The following is an 11,126-nucleotide window of genomic DNA, read 5'->3' as shown; positions in this document are numbered from 1 at the left end:
CGAGTATAGATGTAAATTTGCATCCCTCCACCGTGGAGTCTCCATATGAGGGAAAAATTCTAGATAGGAAATGACAAACGCACATACTAAAAAACAAGGTATTGCATATGCTAATTTTGTCTCCTCATTGGAGATGAAAATCAAATTATTGATAATATTTTCATTCTTTGTGTTGAAGAAAGCAAGGTGATAGATGTATCACAGCCTCTTTGGAATTAACTCTAAACACACAGAGCTTACAGGGATGCTTACTCCTCACAGGCAATATATTACAGCAATTTGCCGAGTTTCCCAAGTGCAGGCTGACATATTGGTTTTTATTGTAAGTATCAATTTTCTTTAATTTTTAAGTAATATTGAAATCTTCAAATTTCTCGAACGATCATGTAGAACACATCGGAGGCGTATCGTTTTTTTTCCGTACAATATACAGTAAAACACATTAGATGATTAGGTGAATTATTAATCACGCTGGAATTGGATTGCATATTAGAGTTTTTCCTTTTTCGTTGCTTGTAAATAAATGTGAGTGATATTTCATTTTTTTAGGTTTCAAGTAACATGTATGTAAGAACTTAATTAACAATGTAACAGGCAATATAACAGTGTAATGAATAATATGTCTACTTTTTGGCTTGCTCCATTATGGAGGTACATGACATAATATGGGATGAATATGGAATGTATACTCATTCTAATACTCTAATAGGTGCAAAAAAGCCCTCATATCAAACATTTTATCAGAAGTTTGCAATAAAGGGTTTAGAGCTAAAACAAGTACAAAGAAATTCTTCAAAGTATGACTTACCAAAACACTTAAATGCAATAATACATGAAGGCCTGATTATCTATACCTTCGAAGCAACATTTCTTTCCCCCGATTTCAACTAAATTATATACATGTACAAGTGTTTTTTAAAGATAACGTCTCCTGCATTTATGCTTGTCTTCGGAAAAAAAAAATCTGATATCAGAAACATATTTTTTATGATAGCAGAACATTCACATGAATTTTTTTTTATAAGCGTGAATTTGTTGGAGTATTGTAAACGATGAATTATAAAAAGTGATATTTTAAAATAGTCTATAAGTGTAGGCCAGGAATGTTTAAACTTGTGTAACTGGAAAAAGGAAATCAAACACATACAAACAAGCAGAGAAAATAATAATAATAATTAAAAAACGGTAGAATGAAAATATAGATTTTTCATTTGAACTCATTTTTTTAAACCATGCAGAATTTTGAAGGTGTGCTTCCGAAAGTAATCTCCAATAATTGATTTATTGAAAAGTAACGTGCAACTTCATTGATTTTCTTTGAAACATTACTTTTGAAGAAATGTCTAAAGGGATATGTACGTGAAACTTGATAGGTTTCACTCGTGGCCGGTTGAAAAAGAATTGTAACGTTTTCTGCAGGCGTCATTATTGTTTTTGAAAAAATCAAACTCCCCTTTGTCAAAAATGGCACCTATTGTTTACTTATGCAAGGTAGCAAAAACTTTGTTACGATTTTGCTAATAAATACCTGATAACCTGGTAAATTGCATTTGTTTGCTTATAAGGACTTTATTACACAATAAAATCACTTTCACTTGGGAATTAGAGATTTTAAAAAGATACGCTTTTTATCCTTAAAAAAATGTTGTTAAGCTGAGTGGAGAAAATCTCCAAAATTATTCAAGTATCTCTATCTATAGTTACCCTCATAGAAAGTGCAGATAGGTAAATTAATTGCAGTAAACACTTTCTACTTTACGAATAACTGTCTATTTCTTTGGTGTGTATCATAAGATAATTCGCTTCAGGTTCCTTATCCCTCTGTTCATAAAAAATTTTGCTTTAACATTGATAATTTTTCTAGCAGAAATCTATTTTTTAATATGACTGCATACAATTTCAGCATACCATGTGGGGGTGAAATTAAAGAGAAATGTTCTTTTAACTCGACAGTTTTTATAAAGGAATAATATTCATGTATTCCAGTGAGAGTTACCTCTCTTACCAGAGGGTCAATGGACCTTAAGTGGCAAACTTATTCAAGAATTGTCACGTGCTTTCAAATTTACATATTTCAAAAAGAAAATTGACTACACTCGTAAACTATACATCACACAGAAAAAAAAAACTTTTCTGAGGTGATGATAGCTCTGACGAAGCTTATATATATATATATATATATATATATATATATATATATATATATATATATATATATATATATATATATATATATATATATATATATATATATATATATATATATAGGTGGTGTAAGAGAATTTTCATTTTGGCCAATTAATATTGTCTGTTACGTTTTCGAATAGCAATGCTTACTTCTGTCCATTCAGGTTCACTTCATATTGCATTACATCTAATTCTCTTTTCCTTCGTTAGATATCAATGCATTTTTCATTTTTTAAAGACAGAGTTGCATTTGTATGTTATACTTGTCTGGTAAATACCAAACATGACATTGCATATCTTTTTGATAAGTTAATGCACTATTGCACACCATGTAAAGCATAGGAACGTCTGTCAGTTAAATGAAATATTTGGAGATAACGAACAGTATTCGAGCTCAAATGTGGTCATTCTGAAAGCCCGAAGGTTGACTATCTGTAAGATATCTGACATCTCTACAAACACCATGTCCCCTTTGCCTACAAACACCATTGTCCCTCTTTGCCTACCTCGCTTCTATTTGTGCCCGCAGTCTGATCATATTTATATGGTGTAAATGCATAACACAACAACTAGGTTAAGATATAAATATTTCGAATGGTAGTATGATTTAGAATTTTTAAATACATTTCGGATAATCAAATATAACAGAGATAAGTAAAACAATTTATTAGCGAAGAATGATCCACTAAATATCTATCAATCGACAGGCCCGTAGAAACAATTTCAGTTTGGGGGGGGGCAACCTAATAGACATTCCTTAACAAGCAAACAGGAAAAAAGTTACCAAACGTAATTATAAGTGAGTAATCCCCCCCCCCCCCGTTTTAAGGGCCTGTTAGGCAATATTTTCATGTAATTACAGTTGTGATGGAATGAAGTGAAATTTATAATTCAAATGAGACTGCACATACCAAAGTACATCTAAATACATTTTATATCAAAAGACATTTTACATCTTCTCTCTCACCATATGTGATTTCATCTAGAGGCTGATTTAAATGTTGACTTTTTTTCATCTTATTTTAGCTTGAAAATTGATATTTTTATTTTAGTGCGGTGTTTCTAACAGAAACATTGACCTTTAGAAATTTATCGAGGTACAATCTGAGATAATGATGAACGGGTTTAAACAATTACTTGTATAGAAATGTTTATTCAACAGAAACTGACATGTTCCATATTATCAAATCTATTGACATTGTTAGGTAAAAACAAGAGTAAGATGAAGACAATTCCAAGTGATTCAACTGAAAGAAAAAAATCACTTGAAGGAGCTATAGTGTAATGTATTTTAAAAACACATGGGTTAAAAGAAAAATATCCTGTATCATGTAAACATGTGATATCGACAATGCTAGCTGTCTGTATGGCTTAATAGGGCAAATAGAGATTACTGTGTTCCTATCATCTACTTACAGTGTTAGTACTACATGTAGTTGTGATTGTGCATTGTCACAATTTGTGATAATGGCATGGAAATATTCCCTCGCTGTAACCAAATCTTTGAAAAAGAACAAAGAGTACGTGCAAACAAGTTTATTATAGTGCTCAAAAAAAATGCAAAGAATATCTGCACACCTGCACACACAACACGCACATCTACAACACTCGCACAAATTAAAAAAAAACAAACAAAATAATAATAAACAAAAAAAAAAAAATAATAATAATGATAGTATCAATATACCGACTATAATAGAGTCATACCAGACCCGACAAATGTTTCATTGCCATGTGCGAATAAAATCAAAATCGGAAACACTGACTGGCGAGACCACAGAGGTTGACCCAAGACGTTACCGCATACTGTTCATGGACACACAGTTGTTGGTTACTCATGGAATTACGGTTACTACACTGTCCAAAGGTCGCACGTCCCTCTAGCCGTCAACGCCTTAGTACGTAGGATTTCCTCCAACGCTGCACGAATGTCTCAGTACGCCATAATGTTCACCTGCTACTGTAAACACGCACATACACAGCTGGTCACCTTTAATAACACATTATTTAAAGGTCTTGGTTTCCATAGTCGGCAATAAACGCATTCATACGGAATACTTGAATAAGTCGGGTACATTATCTAGTACAAATAAAACTGAACTTAACAAAGTAATGAAACAATAACTTTTTCTTTAAAAAAAAAATAACAAAAAAAACCTAGCTAACAAAATATACAGTTCAAACTCACCGCTGCCAAAGTTCTCAAAATTACTCTACTGTACACACAGGAAAACATCTCGAACACACACAAAACATTCAGGCCAAATGCACGCAGGTCATACAACATTTGTACTTAGGAAGGACACACCTCCTCACTTCTACGGCCTGCTCAGAACTAACTTACACGTAGACAAAATTGTTAAAATCGGTCTGACAGCCGTGACCAGCTATCCGTAACGACTATACGATGAGAATGAACCTATGGTACACCATAACCAACATAATCAAATTAAACAAAATTGTGACAATACCTCCCCTTTTAAGTTTCAAAATTGGAAATCATATTTTGAGAGTAAACATGAAACAACTATATTTACAAAACATGACGACCCAAAAAATCAGCGCCCACGTTATCAACACCTTTCATAGCATGAACTACAAAATTATAGGACTGCAGAAAGATGGCCCAGCGCATTAACCTACCATTTGAAACTTTTGATCTGTTCAGATACACCAATGGTTGATGATCTGTCTGCAGAACGAAAGTCCTACCGTACAAGTATGCCTGAAATTTTCTTACAGCCCATACAATAGCTAAGCACTCTTTCTCAATCACAGAATAACTTCTCTCCCTTTCATTCAACTTTCTACTGGCATATGCGACTGGAAACATTTTCTCATGCATTTGCAATAAAACAGCACCTATTCAGTAGTCGGAAGCATCTGTTCTGAGAAAGAAATCTCTTTTAAAGTCTGGGAGTCTCAGAATTGGGGCGTATAACAGTAATGACTTTAAATTCATAAAAGATCTCTCATGTTCATCACACCACTCAATTTTATTTGGGGTGCCTTTCTTAGTCAAATCCGTCAAAGGACAAGCAACAACAGCAAAATTGGGAACAAACTTACGGTAATAACCAATCAGTCCCAAGAAAGAACGTACCTGTTTCTTGGTTTCAGGACGAGGGGCATTCTTGATTGCTTCAAGCTTGTCATTATTAGGTTGCATTACACCATTTCCAACTGAGTGACCTAAAAAATCAAGTGAGCTAAAACCTACAAAACATTTAGAAGGTTTTGCATTCAGTTTCCCCGACCGTAGTCTTTCTAATAGACACCTAATAGACACCAAATGTTCTTCCCAAGTTTCAGAATGAATTAAGATGTCGTCAATGAAACTATCGGTATCTTTTAAATCTTTCAACAGAACACGCATCATACGATTAAATGTCGCCGCCGCGTTTGATAAACCGAATGGCATTACTTTGAACCTAAACAAACCATCAGGAGTGACGAATGATGTCAGGTCTTTGTCCTCGTCCCTCATAGGAATTTGCCAGTATCCTTTGCAAAGGTCTACTTTAGTAAAATACTTTGTCCAATTCTAGCAAAAATTTCCTCGGGATCAGGCATTGGTTCGGCATCAAACACTGTCACCTTGTTTAGCTTTCTAAAGTCGATGCATATTCTCTTAGAACCATCAGTTTTCTTGGCAACAACAATAGAGCTGGCGTAAGGAGATTCGGACGGCTCTATAATGTCCATCTCAATCATTTTCTTGATTTCGTCCCTAACGGAATCACGCAAAGCAAATGGAATTTGATACGGCTTGTTGCGAATAGGATCCGTAGTTGTCAGATGTATCTCATGTTGAGCCAAATGAGTAAGATTAGGTAAATCAGACAAAACATCTTTGAATTCTGATAAAATCTTTTTGACGTCCTCTTGTTGCGATTCAGTCAGATCCGTGTCAACATTCACGTTTTCAAATGTTTCCTTGGCTTCGGAAGGCGGTATCTCTAGAGGGAAATCACTCTCACCTTCTAAATTCTCACCATCTTGAGGTATTTCTTCTTCTATGACAGAGCAAGAACTAAGTACTTCAGGTGAATTTGTTTCTCTTTCAACATACTTCTTCAAAAGGTTAGCGTGGAAAGTCTTGATTTTGCCCTGAACATCAACTTTGTAGTCAGCCATTCCACATTTGGAAACAATGGTAAATGGACCCTTCCATTGCATGAGTAGCTTATTGTTGTCCGTTGGAAGGAGGATTAAAACCTTGTCCTGGACACTGAATGAACGTGACCTTGTTTTCCGATCGTAATATTTCGTATAGCGCTGACTGGACTTCTGTAAGGTCTTTCTAGCTAATTCACATGTCTCTTCTAAGCGCTCTTTCAAGTCGATCACATATTGATAAGTGCTCTTGACTTCTGGGTCTTTTAATTCCTTCGTCCACATCTCTCGTAGAACTGTCATCGGTCCCCGGACTGATCGACCATATAATAATTCAAATGGGGAAAAACCCATGCCATCTTGAGGAACTTCGCGGTATGCAAACAATAAAGGAGCTATATACCTGTCCCAGTCCTTGGGCCTTTCAGCAGCCATACGTCTAAGCATTTGTTTAAGTGTTCCATTGAACTTTTCAACTAAACCATTGCAGGCAGGATGGTACGGAGTGGTTGTTAGTTGTGCAATGGAAAGTAGACGACCTACCTCTTTCATAAGGTTAGACGTAAACTGGGTTCCCATATCTGATAAAATCTCCTTAGGAATTCCAAGTCTAGTGAAGAATTCAAACATTGCCTCAGCAACACGTTCCGTCTCAATGCCTTTCAGTGCGACGGCTTCAGGGTACCTTGTTCTGTAATCTACCATAGTGAGTACATACCTGTTCCCACGATCGGTTGCTGGAAAAATTGGCCCAATCAAATCTACAGAACTCGCTCAAATGGCGTGTCAATGAGGGGCATTGACTCTAGTGGAACTGGGGAGACCTTACCTTTTGGTACGGTTCGCTGACACACGTCGCAGGATCTACAATATCTTCCTACATCTCCTTGTACTCCAGGCCAATAAAAGTTAGACAATACCCTATCCGTTGTCTTTTTGAATCCCAAGTGACCAGACAGTACACAATCATGTGCAAGTTTCATAACTGTAATACGGTGTGGTGAGGGAACAACAAACTGTCTAAAAATGTTATTGCTACTCACCTTCGGAGACTGAAAATATCGGAACAGCAGATCATCTTCAATGGCAAACCAAGACACATTCTGTTGTCCTGTGAGCTTCCGAACACCAGTCCTTGCATATTCCCGATACTTATCCAGTGTAGCGTTCTCATTTTGTGCAACTCTCATATCATCTACTGAGGTAAAATTGTCAGTGATACTAGTTACCTTCAATGTTTTGTACTTTTCTTTTTCCTTCTGAACTTGATTTCTTGTCTGTACGGCTGAGCCTACCACCAATTCTTGTGTATCGTTTTCCACAACTTCGGTGTTATTTCTGCGAATGTCCCATTTGGATCAGGGTCTGATGGATCTCTGGCGCCGTCTATATTACCTATGATTAAACCATAGACTGGGTTGTTCATACATAGAGCTTTGACCTTACCTGATATGAACGGTGTATGTATGTTGATGTACGCCTCAGGAACTTTCCGGACAGTTCCGTCAATGAGTACACATTCCACACTCCGCCCTGTCAGCTGGTCTTGAGAAACTAGACTGTGTTTTACTACAACCCCACTGCATCCACTGTCTCGCAGAACCTCCACAGGATGATTACCTACATACCCATCTGAAACTGGCATATCATAACAAACACGACAAGCTCCACCAATAACTGGTAACATATGTCCACAACGTAATGTTACTTGATTGTTCTGTATGCAACAATCTTTTAGTTTATCTGACAAAATGCACAAAGAACCTACATGTTTACCTGATTCAGGGGATTGGTTTCCTTGTTGATTCTCTACCTCAACATCCAATTTCTGGTGCTGTGACTTCGTAGATCGGGAAGTAGCCCTTGATGAAGAACCAGAGGTTAACATCGCTGCGCTTTTGTAAGTGTGGGTACGATTTCCTTTCTTAAGCCTGTCAAAACAATCTCTAGCGATGTGTCCAGTTCGACCACACTCATAACACTTTCTATCATTCTTACCTGTACTTGAGAAAGGTTTCTTTTGAACCGTTGTTGATGTTGACCTCACATCATCGGTCGCTACTCGATAATTTGTGCGATCGTAAGAAAATGAAGAAGTACCATGCGCTTCAATAAACTGTTCTGCTAAACGCGTCATTTCTTTAACATCTTTCGGGTGACGTTCTCGTAAGAAAGTAGCTAAAGTCTTACTACAACTTGAAATAAATTGTTCGGGCAACATAAGATCTTTTAAGCCCTCAAACGTTGATGGGGATTTCGCGAGTTCCATCGACTTTTTCAGATAATTGTCTAAACGCGCGAAAAATTGAGGGGGATTCTCCCCTTTTTCTGGCTTACTACCTCTGAATTTCTCGCGGAAACCTTCTTCAGACAATCTTAACCTCTGAAGCAACGAACATTTGAGCTTATCATAATCAAATACATCTCCAGGAGATAAACGAGAGTAAACCTCAAGAGCAGTACCTGTAAGCAAAGCACTAAGATTTATTGACCATTTATCCTTAGACCATTTAGCATTTTCTGCAAACCTTTCAAATCTTTGTAGATAAGCATCAATACAGTCTCTTTGATCATTAAATGGAGGAAGTTTGGGCAACTTAGCACGACTTTGAACAGACACATCAGGGGACATGGGTGCACTTTGATGCTTAGAGTTTATCTCTAATGCTAATGCCTCTGCTTTAGCTCTCTCTAACTGAATTTGTTTTTCCAACAATGCCAAATGATTGTTTGATTCTTTCATTTGCATCTCCATGCTCAACTCTTTTTCTTTTCTCCTAGACTCTTGCTCACATTGCACTATCTGCAAATCAAGTTCTTTCTCTTCTCTTTTCGCCTCTCTTTCCTTTTCTCTCTCCTCTCTTAACAATTTATCTTCTTCAATTTTTCTTTCAGCTCTTTCTTTTTCTCTAACATATTCTAACAACTGATCTCCTTGCAAACCTAACTTTTGCCCAATCTCTACTAATTTCTCTAACTCTTTCTCCATTTTCAAAGTTCAGTTAAATCAGCGTAAGGATAATGTTATCTAAAATATTTCCATCCCGGACGAGCCCCCAGTTGTCACAATTTGTGATAATGGCATGGAAATATTCCCTCGCTGTAACCAAATCTTTGAAAAAGAACAAAGAGTACGTGCAAACAAGTTTATTATAGTGCTCAAAAAAATGCAAAGAATATCTGCACACCTGCACACACAACACGCACATCTACAACACTCGCACAAATAAAAAAAAAACAACAAACAAAATAATAATAATAAAAAAAAATAATGATAGTATCAATATACCGACTATAATAGAGTCATACCAGACCCGACAAATGTTTCATTGCCATGTGCGAATAAAATCAAAATCGGAAACACTGACTGGCGAGACCACAGAGGTTGACCCAAGACGTTACCGCATACTGTTCATGGACACACAGTTGTTGGTTACTCATGGAATTACGGTTACTACACTGTCCAAAGGTCGCACGTCCCTCTAGCCGTCAACGCCTTAGTACGTAGGATTTCCTCCAACGCTGCACGAATGTCTCAGTACGCCATAATGTTCACCTGCTACTGTAAACACGCACATACACAGCTGGTCACCTTTAATAACACATTATTTAAAGGTCTTGGTTTCCATAGTCGGCAATAAACGCATTCATACGGAATACTTGAATAAGTCGGGTACATTATCTAGTACAAATAAAACTGAACTTAACAAAGTAATGAAATAATAACTTTTTCTTTAAAAAAAAATAACAAAAAAAACCTAGCTAACAAAATATACAGTTCAAACTCACCGCTGCCAAAGTTCTCAAAATTACTCTACTGTACACACAGGAAAACATCTCGAACACACACAAAACATTCAGGTCAAATGCACGCAGCCATTTTTCTCGCGACCACACAGGTCATACAACATTTGTACTTAGGAAGGACACACCTCCTCACTTCTACGGCCTGCTCAGAACTAACTTACACGTAGACAAAATTGTAAAAACCGGTCTGACAGCCGTGACCAGCTATCCGTAACGACTATACGATGAGAATGAACCTATGGTACACCATAACCAACATAATCAAATTAAACAAAATTGTGACATGCATACTAAAAGTCAACGATCTTTTAAGGCTTCTTATCCGTGCCTCTTATATACGAAATAACCATTCGGTAAGTGGATCAGTGGTCAAGTTTGACTTGAGAGTTCAGCAAAATAAACAGGTACATTGTTTTTTAAATCTTCGTTTTATATTTGTGCTATTGATTTCATGACTTGATTTGTTTGTTTCTTTGTTGTTTAACGTCTCTCTCGAGAATTTTTCACTCATATAGAGATGCCATCACTTGCCGGTGGAGAGCTGCAAATTTTGACCTTTACTCGGCAATCGGGGCCATTGAGCAGTGAGGGATCTTTTTCGTGCCAACACCTACTGCGACACGGGACCTCGGTTTATACGATCTCATCAAAAGGACTGGCCTCCACGTCCCGCAGTGGGATTCGAACCCGCGATGCAACGATCAACTCCTTACTCCGCGACTCTAGAGCAGACGCTCTGACCACTGCGCCACGTGGGCGACTTCGTGGTTTGAATTAAGATAATCAGATAGTTATTCATACTCAACGTGTACAACGTTTGTAAACTCAGCAAATGTCCTGACATTTTTGCATTTATGATCATTGAAAGGAGTCAGCTTCTCTTTACATATAAAATCAACTGTTCAACATAACAATTTACCATATTATGGTCGGATCTACAGATTTTAAAGAGGGGGTCCAATGAATTTGAAAAAGAACGGGGTATCGAAATACTTTAAAACTATGGAAGAAATTCT

General features: G+C 36.8%; 1 pseudogene; it reads right to left on the bottom strand.

Annotated features, from left to right (window-relative positions):
• Nucleotides 1-4,515: 4,515 nt before the first annotated feature.
• LOC133202401 (uncharacterized) lies at nucleotides 4,516-8,546 on the bottom strand (annotated as a pseudogene).
• Between the last annotated feature and the right edge of the window lie 2,580 nt (nucleotides 8,547-11,126).

This window comes from Saccostrea echinata, unplaced genomic scaffold (genome assembly GCF_033153115.1).
Source record: "Saccostrea echinata isolate AGI-Se365-2 ecotype Australia unplaced genomic scaffold, CSIRO_AGI_Sech_v1 ptg000047l, whole genome shotgun sequence".
Taxonomy (NCBI): Eukaryota; Metazoa; Mollusca; class Bivalvia; order Ostreida; family Ostreidae; genus Saccostrea; species Saccostrea echinata.
This window is presented reverse-complemented; position numbering and strand designations above follow the sequence as displayed.